The sequence below is a fragment of the Heterocephalus glaber genome, unplaced genomic scaffold, assembly GCF_053883595.1.
Source record: "Heterocephalus glaber isolate CG9 unplaced genomic scaffold, H.glaber_assembly_v1.0 deba00001606, whole genome shotgun sequence".
Classification (NCBI taxonomy): Eukaryota; Metazoa; Chordata; class Mammalia; order Rodentia; family Bathyergidae; genus Heterocephalus; species Heterocephalus glaber.
Genome location: NW_028258377.1, coordinates 26,376,807 through 26,389,846, shown reverse-complemented (window position 1 = coordinate 26,389,846; position 13,040 = coordinate 26,376,807). Strand labels below are relative to the sequence as shown.

At 37.4% G+C, this 13,040-nt stretch overlaps 1 long non-coding RNA gene across 3 annotated transcripts in view; it reads right to left on the bottom strand.

Moving 5' to 3' along the window:
- The window catches only part of LOC147822971 (uncharacterized), a 272,936-nt gene that overhangs the window by 64,718 nt on the left and 195,178 nt on the right, over positions 1–13,040 (bottom strand). Inside the window, exon 4 of one of the 3 annotated variants that reach the window (XR_015444799.1) lies at positions 8,527–8,790. The exons of the other annotated variants lie outside the window; for them this stretch is intronic. This is a non-coding gene — a long non-coding RNA (uncharacterized LOC147822971). Of the gene's footprint in view, positions 1–8,526; positions 8,791–13,040 lie in introns of those variants that run through there. 3 annotated transcript variants of the gene reach the window in all.

The window sequence follows — 13,040 nt, the reverse complement described above, 5'->3', positions numbered from 1 at the left end:
GGAAAGGAAGCCAAGCATGGTGATAAAAACCTGTACTCCCAGCCTGTTGGAAGCTGAAAATATTCTAAAGTGACAGAAGTTATTGAAGAGACTTGAATTAACAGGATAACATAATATGCTCAAACCTTTTGTGACTTATTTTTCAAAGTAAAACTTAAATGTCTTACTCTGGCTTCCAAAGTCCATTATTACTTCACATTCCACCACACTCTGATGGGAATGCTACCTTCTCTCTCCTTACTCTTCCTTTCTTCCTTAAACACCCTAAGCATGATCATGCCTCCAGACATTTGTACTTGCAATTCAATCTACATAGAGACTTCGACCAGAGAGCCTCTTGTTTTGATCACTTATTTTGTTCAACTGTCAATTTTTTTTTTGTTAAATTCTTTTATTGGTACATTTTAGGTATACAACACAATTAAACTTCTCATAGGGAATTGTACCTTTACATAATGCATCTTGGTTCTTATTTTTTCCCCATTCCTAGCCCTCCCTTCACACCCTCCACCCTTCCCTATTTACAAAGACTTTATTTCCATTTTTTTAATTTCTCAGCATTTTTCCTTTCCCATCTTTCCTTTCCCCTGCCTCTCCAACTACCCCTACCCTTTGGACCTTTTCTTCCTATTTCACGTTATCGATTATTCATTCTAATCATTGGTATATTTTAGGTATACAATACAATGACATTCATCATTGGAAATTTGCACCTTTACATAATCTCTCTTGGTTCTTATTTTTCACCCTTGCCCAGATCTCCCTTCAACCCCTCCAGTCCTCCCTATTTAAAAGATTTTGTTCCTATTTTTCCATTTTCTCACATTAATCCCATTCCCTTCTATCCTTTCCCCTAGCCATCCCTCTTACTTCCCCTTTGCCCCTTTTCTTCCTATCTCACATTATCTATAATACATTTAGTCCTTATTTACACTTTCAGTTTCTCACACCAGAGAAACTATTCGAAATTGATTCATGTGTGTCCTATTTATCTCACTTAAGAGTATCACCCCAATGTGCATCCACTTAGCTATAAATGTCTCTAATTTCTGATTCTTTATGGCTGAGTAGTACTCCATTTTATTTAAAAAAAAAAAACAACACATTTTCTTTATCCAGTCACAAGCTGATGGGTATCTGGGCTGTTTCCAAGTTTTAGCTATCACAAACTGTGCTGCTATGAACATGGGCACACATATATCACTGTGGTATGATTCTTTTAATTCTTTGGGGAAGATCACCAGCAGTGGAATAGCAGGGTCAAATGGGATTTCCAGTCCTAGTTCTTTGAGGTATCTCCATACTGATTTCCACAGTGCTTGCACCAGTCTACACTCCCACCAGCAATGGAGAAGGGTTCCTCTTTCCCCACAGCCCTGCCAGCACTTGTTACTGGTTGATTTCATGAGAGCAGCCATTCTTTCTGGAGTGAAGTGGAATCTCAGCGTTGTTTTCATTTGCATCTCTCGAATGATCAGTGATGTTGAACATTTTTTCATGTATTTATTTGCTATTTCTACTTCTTTGTCTGAGAAATGTCTGCTCATTTCAGAGACCCATTTCCGGATTGGGTCTTTAAATTTGGGAGGTCTGATCTTTTTAAGTTCTTTATAGATTTGAGATAGTAGACCTTTGTCTGAGGAAGAACAGGTGAAGATTTTTTCCCACATTGTGGGTTGTCTCTTCACACTGCTGGTGGTTTCTCTTGCTGTGCAGAAGCCTTTTAATAAGAAGGATCGCACTTGTTGACTGTTTGTGCTAGTTCACGGGCAACTGAGGTTTTGTTCATAAAATCTTTTCCTACACCCATGTCTTCAAGGATTCTACCTAACCTCTGTTCCAACTGGTTCAGAGTTTCTATTTTAATATTTAGATATTTAATCCATTTTGATTTTAGTTTAGTGCATGGTGAGAGATACAGGTCTAGTTTTAATCTTTGGCAAGTTGAAGCCCAATTTTTCCAGCACCATTTATTAAAGAGGCTATCTTTCGTCCAGTGAGGGTGTTTGGCTCCTTTATCGAAGATGAGATGGCTGAGTGTGTCTGGCATTGTTTCGGCATCTTCTAATCTGTTCCACTGGTCCTCAGCTCTGTTTCTCTGCCAGTACCATGCTGTTTTTATCACCGTAGATTTGTAGTAGAGTTGCAGGTTGGGGATTGTGATACCCCCTGCCATGTCTCTGTTACCTAGAATTGCTTTTGCTATTCTGGGTCTCTTCCTGTTCCAAATGAATTTTTGGATTGTTTTCTCAAGGTCCATTAAGTATGCTGCTGAGATCTCAATTGGAATTGCATTAAATCTATATAGCAGTTTTGGAAGTATGGCCATTTTCACTATATTAATCCTTCCTACCCAGGAGCAAGGGAAGTCCATCCATTTCCTGATATCACCCTCAATCACTTTTTTCAGAGTGCTATAGTATTCAGAGAAGAGGTCTTTGATTTCTTTCGTCAGGTTGATTCCTAGGTATTTCAGTTTTTTGGATGCTATTGTGAAAGGAATTATTTGTCCTGTTTCTCTCTCAGTGACTCTGTCATTTGTGTAGAGGAAAGCTATTGATTTTTGTGTGTTGACCTTGTAACCAGCTACTTGACTGAATCTGGTTATTAAATCTAGAAGACTTTTGGTGGAGTTCTTGGGGTCTTCTATATAGAGTATCATGTCACCTGCAAATAATGACAATTTGACTTCTTCATTTCCTATCTTTATTCCTTTTATTTCTTTCTCTTGTCTAATTGCCATGGCTAATGTTTCCAGAACTATGTTGAACAAGAGTGGTGATAGTGGACATCCTTGTCTTGTTCCTGATTTTAGTGTGAAGGATTTCAGTTTTTGACCATTTAGTATGATAGTGGCTGTTGGGTTTTCATAGATGGCTTCTATCAGTTTGAGGTAGAGACCAGCTATTCCAAATTTTTGTAGGGTTTTCATCATAAATGCATGTTGGATTTTGTCAAATGCTTTTCCTGCATCTACGGAGATACTCATATGGTTTTTGTCCTTGGCTCTATTGATATAGTGTATTACATTGATTGATTTGCATATGTTGAACCATCCCTGCATCCCTAGGATGAATCCCACTTGATCAAGATGTATGATCTTCTTGATGATCTTCTGCATTCTATTTGCCAGTATCTTATTAAGGATTTTTGCATCTGTGTTCATGAGTGAGATTGTCCTATAGTTCTCCTTTTCGATTGGGTCTTTCTGTGCTTTGGGGATCAAGGTGATGCTTGCTTCCAGGAATGAATTTGGGAGTACTGCTTCCCTTTTAATTTCATTGAAGAGTTTAAACAGTAGTGGCAGCAGTTCCTCTCTAAAAGTCTTATAGAATTCAGCAGTGAAGCCATCAGGAACTGGGCTTTTCTTAATTGATCAGTTTTTAATTATGTTTTCAATTTCATTGTTTGATATTTGGTTGTTTACAAATTTTAGGTCTTCTTCATTCAACTTTGGTAATTCATATGTATCTAGGAATCTATCCATTTCTTCTGTGTTGTGCATCTTATTGGCATATAGGTTCTGGAAGCAGGTATTGATGATCCTCTGGATTTCTGCTGAGTCTGTTGTCATTTCACCCTTTTCATTCCTAATTGCATGGATTTGGGCCTTTTCTTTCCTTTTTCTGATAAGGTTGGCTAAGGGTTTGTCAATTTGGTTGATTCTTTTGAAGAACCAACTCTTGGCTTCATTGATTTTTTGTATCCTTCTCTTAGCCTCTATTGCATTGATTTCTCCTCTGATCTTCATAATTTCTTCCCTTGTACGAGCTCTGGGGTTGTCCTGCTCTTCTTTTTCTAGAAGCTTGAGGTGCAGCATCAGGTTGTTTAATTTGGCTCATTCTGTTTTCCTAATATGCGTATTCACTGCTATGAATTTCCCTCGTAAGACTGCTTTCATTGTGTCCCATAAATTCCGATATGTTGTATTGTCATTGTCATTTAATTGAAGGAACTGTCTGATTTCTTCTTTAATTTCCTCTGTGGCCCAGTGATTATTCAGAAGTGTGTTGTTCAGTTTCCATGTGCATATGAAAATTTTCAAGTTTCTTTTGCTATGGATCTCTAACTTCATCCCGCTATGGTCTGATCATACACAGGGGATAACTTCAATACCTTTGCACTTACTTAAACATGTTCTTTGTGTGAGTATGTGGTCTATTTTGGAGAATGACCCATGTGCAACTGAGAAGAATATGTATTCTGATTTTGTGGGGTGGAACACTCTGTAAACATCTGTTAAGTTCATTTGTTCAAGAGTTTGATTGAGTTCTAGTATTCCATTACTTATTTTTTGTCTAGTTGATCTATCTATTTGTGACAGTGGGGTGTTGAGGTCCCCCACTACAATTGTATTAGTGCATATATGACTTTTCATATCTGTTAGTATTTGTTTTATATAGTTGGGCGCACTAGTGTTTGGTGCATAGATATTTATGATTGTCATCTCTTCCTCTTGGATTCTTCCCTTTACAAGAATGTAAAATACAAATAAAAGGTCCAAAGGGGTAGGGGTAGTGGGAGGCACAGGGGAAAGGAAAGAAGGGAAAGGAAAAAATGATGAGAAATGGAAAAAATGGAAATAAAGTCTTTGTAAATAGGGAAGGGTGGAGGGCGTGAAGGGAGGGCTAGGAATGGGGAAAAAATAAGAACCAAGATGCATTATATAAACGTACAATTCCCAATGAGAAATGTAATTGTGTTGTATAGCTACAATGTACCAATAAAAGAATTTAATACAAAAAAAAAAAAGAATGTAGTGTCCTTCTTCGTCTCTCTTAATGAGTGTTAGCTTGAAATCTACTTGATCTGCAAAGAGGATAGCTACCCCTGCTTTTTTTTGGGTTCCCGTCTCACGGAGTATTGTTTTCCATGCTTTAACCTTCAGTTTATAAGTTTCATTTTCAATTGAGTGTGTTTCTTGTATGCAACATATTGTGGATTTTGCTTCTTAACCCATTCTGCCAGTCTATTTCTTTTGATTGGTGAATTGAGACCATTAACCTTGATGGTTATAACTGAAATGTATTGACTTGTCATTGCCATGACTTTTTCTTTTTGTTGGGTTCTCCCCCTTTATATTTAATTTCTTGTCATGCAAGATGGGTTCATTCTGCTTTGCTTCCTGGGGTTGTGATCCGCAATGTCTGTTCCTAAGATCTTGTGTAAAATTTTTTGGAGTGCTGGTCTGGTATTCACGAAGTTTCTAGGGTGCTCTTTGTCATGAAAGTATCTGATTTCTCCATCAATTTTGAAAGATAGTTTTGCAGGGTACATTAATCTGGCTTGGAGGCTGTTTTCTTTTAGGGCTTGGAATATGTCACTCCAGGCTCTTCTTGCCTTGATGGTTTGTGCTGGGAAGTCTGCTGTGATTCTGATGGGTTTTCCTTTGTATGTGAGTTGTTTCTTTTCTCTAACTGCTTGTAGAACTTTGTTCTTCTGTTGAGTTTCTGGAATCTTAACAATTATATGCATGTGTAGATTTTTTTTGATCAAAGCTATCTGGAGTCCTATATGCCTCACTTATCTGTATGTCAAGTTCTTTTCCCTTGCTTATGAAGTTTTCTGCCATTACTTCTGTGAAGAGTTTTTTTATGTCATCTGCACTCTCTCCTGTTTCTTCATTGACTCCAATCAGTCTTATGTTATTCTTCTTTGCATTGTCTAGCAGCTGCTAGATTGATTTCTCATGTTCTCTTATAATTTTGAAGCAATTTTTCTTTTCCTGGTCATTAATTGCAATCTTATCTTCTATATCTGAAATTCTGTCCTCACATTGGCTCATTCTACTGTGTAGACTTTCAATGGAGTTTTTCATCTCCTGGAAATCTATTTGCATCTGTTTTATGGATTCCATTTGTTTCCTATGTTGGGATTCCATCATGTTCCTGAGCTCCTCTCTAGATTTATCAATCGTGTCTTGCACTAGGAGTACAATTTCCCCTGTTATCTGAGAAATTGTTTCTGATTTCATTTTTTCCAGATCCCCTTTTGTTGCCAGTTCAGTGGGTCCAGGTGGTTGAGTATCAGAGTTTTCGATCTCATTTCCCTTTGGGGTTGCTGGAGGTGATCTGGAAGTCTAGGTTTTGAGACTTATTTATGTGTTTTCTCATTTCGACTGGGGGAGCGGCAGGGTGCTGTCACCACCCACAAGGATCACCTTCCCTGAGCTGGGAGAGGTGGGACAGGGGCTGGGAGCAGCTGTAGGGATTGTGGCCCAGAAGCCCCTTCCTCTGGGTCGGGAGCAGTTGGATGGTGACCCAGAAGCCCCTTCCTCTGGGCCAGGAGCGGTGGGACAGAAGGCAGCCCAAAAGCCCTTTCTTCTGAGCTGGGGGAAGTGGGAGGGATGGTGGCCAGGAAGCCCCTTCCTCTGGACCAGGAGCAGTAGGATGGTGCCTCAGAAGCCCCTAATTCTGGGCCAGGAGCGGTGGGAGCCAGTACCATGGTTTGGTGGTCCGGTGTCCTCTGCGTCTTTGTAGTGTGGAACCAGGCGGCTGTACAGAAGAGCGGGGCGGGGCGGGGGGGTCCAGTGAATTGCTGCCAGGGCGTGGACTGATTCTGTGTGCTCTGCAGGACTCGTGACCTTGGTAGGGCATCCGCAGACCTGCCTGTCTGCAGTGGGCTGATTTGGCATGTTCCACATGACTCGTGACCTCGGTAGGGTGTCCCAACTGTCACTTTCTTCATGTGTCTTTGGCCTCCTTACAAAAACTACTTGTCATACTATCCACAAACTCTTACCACCCTTATTTACTTTTAAAGTATGTATTATTTTTAGCATATTTTTAACTATTTATCTTTAAAATGCTATCTTCTCCTTAACAAAAAGAAACCCTCCATGCACACACTTGTCTGTTCTACTTGCTTTTCAATCCTAAGCGCCAAAAACAGTGTCTGACAGGATTCATACTCAACAAATTTGTTACATCAATACATAATAAATACGTAAATGTCTTACTTCCCTCATTGTGAGACAAAATACTCAACACCCAAAGTTAAAGGAAGAGATTTATTTTGACTCACAGTTTGTAGAGGTTTCAGTCCATAGTCAGCTGGCTCCAAGGCAAAGTGGCATCACAGAAGGCTATCACAAAGAGAAAAGCCCATAGCAAAGCAGGGCAGGTAAAAGGCAATAAAGCAGTGAAGTACCAGAAGAAGTGGCAGAAACCTTCTGTCTCTTATATTCTACCTCAGGCTACCATTTACATGGATAGCACTCACATCAGGATGGGGCACCCTTAATCTCAGCATCATACACCCTAAATCCAGCCATCTCTGAAAAGTCCCACGTATGATTGTCTGAGGCTTTGAAGGGACATCTAGTTATGAGCTGTAACAGTGACTGACTGAATGAATGAATGAATGGAGTTCAAGTTTCAAATAAAACTGGTTTCTCAAGTTCTTGATACAATGTTTGATCTTCATTACACAGCACTGGGAAGCATTTTGGAAATGAATCATGGTTGTAAAATGCAGCAAAAATCAGTGACTTTTGGGCAAAATTTACTAGTGTGGCAGCCCATATTATTTACATGAACATTTAATTTTTTTTGCACTCTATGCTTCCCTATAGGCAGAGTATAATTCTCTTTCCCATTGATGTCAGGCTCAGTTGTGATCATATATGTGCTATAGCCAGAGGAACATCACTGGCTGTAACTTCTGCTGCATTTGGGCAGAGGTGTGAAAGGTTAATTTATGATTTCATTGGTACCTCTTGCTTTGGGATTTAATCATGAAAGCTGCATGCATCACCTAGTTCCTGGCTACTTCTCCAGCTTGGTTTCCAGAATAGGAAAACATAAGTCATCCATGTGATCCCACAAGGACCAAAGTTTTCCCACAACCTCATAACATGAGCAAGAAATAAACTGCTACAGGTCCTTAGGTACACTGGCTTGTTTTTGCTGCATTGAAATCAGGTTAACACAGTGTCATTAAATATCTCAGAGTTTAAATAAAAGGAAATCACATGTACATTAAGAAACGCCTGTAAATGAGCAAAAGGAGTCTACACATCATCTGCTAATACTTTCATGAAGTTTTACATTACTATGAAAAATCCTGACAAACCTTTTTAGTGTGTGAGCTCTGTATTTTCTAGCTAGAAAACAAACATTCCCAACATTACTTCCTACTTTAAATTTGCCACCTTTTCCTGAGTGCAATACCTGAATGAGTTAACATGTATTGGAATAAACCAAAAAGTACTTGTTTGTTATTATTAACATATTCCTATATTTACATTCAGTGTCTATTTTAATTTGAATAAACTCTATTTCTTGATGTCAGTCTCCTCTTCTGCACAGCAGTCAAATCAATTTTTGTTTCATTTTAGTCTCTCAATTTTCATAATTATACATTTTCTGTAGATATATTTCCTTGATAAATGTAACAAGAAAATGAAAGTGACCACTGTGAAGTTGTTATTTGCCCAATTATGGCTTACTAGCTTTAGAAAAAATGAAAACACATATGTACATCAAGCTGGAGGCTATTAAGGCATATTTTAACTGAAAGAGTAACTGAAGCAAGTCATCACCAAGACTTTTATTTACTATATGTCTTATTCTCTGTCTTCTGGACTCAATAGTTACAGTTCTGGGCTTCCTATAGTTGGATGGAAACAGACAAGTAGTGTACAATGAGTCGTCACTTCTGGGTCAAAGCATAAGGGCTGGGCTGTGACATTAAGAGTTCTTTCCTCTGGCACTTTGGTGACACTCAGACAGTAGCTACTTCACCTGCTTGGGCTTCTGAAAGAATGCGGAGTAGATGTTCGCTGCCAACCTAAGATTTATAGCACAAACAAGGAATAAATAGTTTTGCTGTGAGTTAGAGTTTTTTTAATTGTTTATTACCTTGACATGACCTGATATAGTCCAGTTCAATAAAATAAATGTATAAATGTGTACATGAATATGTACATGTATACATAAGTATGTATATGTGTAAATGTGTATATACACATATGTATTCTCAGTAAGTACGTTCACAAAATAAGTCTAGGATAATAATGCAAAGTTATATATAACAATTGTCTCTAATGAACAGAAATGTACATGTAGTAAAGTTATAAATTTAAGAAATGATTTATAAGTACTACCTTCACAGTTCTGAACAAAGGATACCTTTTTGTACAAAACAAGATAATTAATTGGATTTCTGCTTGAAATAAAGACTAAAAGCAGAATCTCAGAAAGGTCAAGCATCAGCTTCTGGCCTTTGATTGTGCTTTTGTTTAGTATCAAGGAATGAACAAATAATAAGCCTCCTGTGCCATTGGCATGTATTTTATATAAACTGTTCAAACCTTGAGTGTTTTAGGTAGAAAAAATGCACTGATATGAACATTGTCTCCTAATCCAGCTAGCTATACATGAAATGGTGCAAGCAAAGGAACTAATGGCTAAAAGATGAGTTAACCCAGAGCATCAGAGATGAAATTTAGGCTGTAAACTTCACATTAAGAAGATTCAGCATAGCCTCAAGAGCTACTCTTTTCTCTGCTTTTGTCTTACTCTTGCCTTTTTTTTGCTTTATCTGTGATCATTTCAAGGAGGCCATTTTAAGCTATTTTTATACATTATTGCCCCCTCTGTTATCTATGACAGCACTGCATTGTTACCATTATAACAGCTAACAACTTACAATTCTTAATTACTTCATTTTGTATTTGTTTATTAGCTGGACCCCCTCTACAACATGTGTTTCATGAAGTCAGGGATCATGCTACTCCTCCTAATATTTTATCCCCAGCTTTAGACAGTGCTCAATATTGAGGGTGCAAGGAATAAATATTTTATAAACAAATGAATCATAAAATAAATCATTATTCCATATATAGAATAGCTCTCATTTTAATAAGCTATAAAAATACTGATAGTTTTCCTTAAACTTCCTATTGTAGGAACTGTCTACTAAGACTTGAATAGTCCCATGGTGAAATTTGTCCCCATTATGAAGTTAGAAGGTAGAAAACTATTCTGACTCTGGTATTTGGCTTTGGAGATGGGACATATGGGAGTAGCTCAGGTAAAATGAGGCCATAAGGGTGGTACACTAAACAGAAGTCAATTCAACTTTGTAAGAAAAGGATGAGCAACCTGGCCTAGCATGCACTGTCTCACTATGTGATGCCCTGCACTGGCTCAGGACTCTGCAAGATGCCCACTATCATGAAGCCTCTCACCTGCTGAAACCAAAAGATAGATCTTCAGAGCCCTCAGAACCATGAACCAAATGAACCTTTATTCTTTATAAATCACTCAGCTTGTGGTTTTCAGTTATAGTAACAGAAAACGGACTAAGATAGTTTTAGACAAAACATAATTCATTTTTAATGAATTCCCTGGTTATCTCAGGCAAGGCAATGAGAACTGCTACTGTCTTTTTTCTCCAACATTTTAGGGAAATGAATTTGTTCATTCTGTCAAATTTCACTGCATTCTGGAGGGAAATACTTCAGGAACATGCCCTGAAATGCATATGAGTGTAAAATAAATTAAAGATTTTTGAATTTTTGCAAAAACAGATCAAATTGCACATTTAAAGAATCTGTTTAAAGCATAAATTTTTTCAAGTTTTTTTTTAAGCCATGCCTTTTGAGAGAATTCTGAGAGCTGTTTCTTAGCAAGCAGTTTTGAATACTTCTACAAATGGAACTGTTTCTTGAAACCTTAATTGGAAATCTCTTAATTGGAAATTGCTGCATTTCCACTTTATGCAAAAAGAACTCAGAGAAGAAGACTTTACGCCTAGATTATTTAAAATTTTCATAAAAATAAATTCAAGTCGCTCAGAGTGGTGGTGCATTCTAATAATCCCACTTTAGAGATTGAGACAGGAGGATCTGGAGTTGAAGACCATACTGAACTACATAGAGACCCTGTTACCAAAAAACAGAAAAATTTGAATTCAAAAAAATACTCCTTAGAACTCTGGTGCCTGTATGTGCATAATTTAGACCTTGTATAAATTTATTACATGTCTTTAAGTACTTGCTCACTAACATATACTGCCAAGGCATTTTCCACGTTTTATAAACATGTTTAAATTTATATTTTAAACTAGGTTTCAATTCTTTTTAGAAAAAGTTCAAGGTGTTAAAAGTACAATTTTCCTTACACAATGTTTCCTTCATCACACTATGCTCCCAAGTAAATTTCTGCTAATTATTCGTAACATTAGGGCTAAAAAATATGTATCTCTGTTATATTATTAGGTTGCAGTTGGATCACCATCGTATTTAATGCAGATTAAGAGAAAAGGCTCTATTCTGGTTAACAAAAAGAACATTAAAGTGGACAGTCTTCAGGGCTACAATTACAATTACTGCTTCCTCTGTAAGTGCGTTCATCTGCATTCACTCTAATAATGGATTCAATGACAAGCTGGTTGACCTTCTAAAGTTTCTGATGCAAATCGATATTCACGAGTGAAGGCTATGAGAGTCTGTTATTTATATTCTGAAAAACTGTCATAGCTAACAGCATTTCTAAATTCTGCTTATTAAACCACTTGACTCTGCTTATATAATTGGGAGAAAAGGCTTCGGTATGAATTATCCAGCTAAGTGCTTAATTCTGGTAGAAACAATTTAACTTAATTTTTTTCCATTATGTACACAGTAGTTATACTTTAATATGAGGAAGATTCTGGTAATTCACTGCCAAGTTGTGGACTTGATGACAGAATAAGAAAGTAAACATGAAAATATCCTACACTGTGGTTTTCAGTATGCAGTCCTTGGACATGCACATCAGCACTACTTGGGAACTTCCTAGAAGTCTTATCAGGCCCTGACTCAGTTCTATAGAACCAGAAACTCTGAATGGGTGTAAGACCCCAGTAAGCTGTGCTTTAAAAGCTCTTCAGTAAATTTGGTTGCGAACATTTGGAAATTACTGCTTTAGTATCTTCTACAATAGTCAATGGACTCTGAAGTACAGATGTCTCCCCCTTGCAGTGGGCCTGTGGCTCTGCACTGCTCTGACCTGAAGAAATTCTCCCACTAGATGGGCTCTATTAGGTTCACCTCTCTGAGGAACTAGAGAGGTAATAGATAGCTACCACCCTGGCATGTGTTTATAGCCTTAACTGCTACATAACTGTAGTCATGCTTGGTTCCTGACTGGAAGGTGATTTAAATGAAAATCATCTTAGTCCAAATCAGAGGGCTCACCATTGCCAGTTTTCAAACCTAGACCAAAATGTGTACAAGCTTAGCTCAATGATAGTCTAAAAAAAAAAAAAATCAATCAAATATAATCCCACTGTTGAACTTTGCTTTATATATGACTTATGTTCCATAAGAACTCTCCAGATAATCTGAATATGCTGGATAACAAAATCTGTACTTTGGATTCTGACCTGAATAATTTACTTTCATCATTTAACAAACAAGAATTAGCTCTTTACCACTCTTACATCAAAACCAGTGTCAAATTCTCCGTATTTGTTCTATGATTTCAGAAACTATTGCTTTATTCTAAACAATAAATACAGAAAGTTAGCATTTGGTTCTTATGATCCTTTGCCTTTTTGAAATAGCCACTAAGTAAATTTTGAGACTTGTTCTTTGAAATCAAATAATACACTTTAAGCAACATTACCTGCATTGTTTAAATTCAGTCTATATATTTTCTCTTAGAGATCTACACTCTTCAAACTATTGTTCCTCTTGAAAAAGTTAATGAAAATAGCAAAAGGGTCAATGGTGATGATACATCAGTGTTGTTAGAAACTCAGAAAATATGTTACAAAAATCTGAAATGATACTAAGAACAAGGATATTTAATACTGCTGCTAAAGGATTAAATTTAAATGTGAACGAAGAATGCAACTGAAGGGAGAAAGTGCAATTTCTAAGAGTCTAAGTGAAAGAAGCAAAATACTTCCCCCCAAATTGTCTTCCTTCTCTTCATGGAATTACAAACCTCTGATAATTAGTCCTGTGTGATGACACTTCCCACGTGCTAGGTTCCCACACCCATGGTGTCACTAACACCCGGGTGTGGTGTTAACTGCATTTACATTTG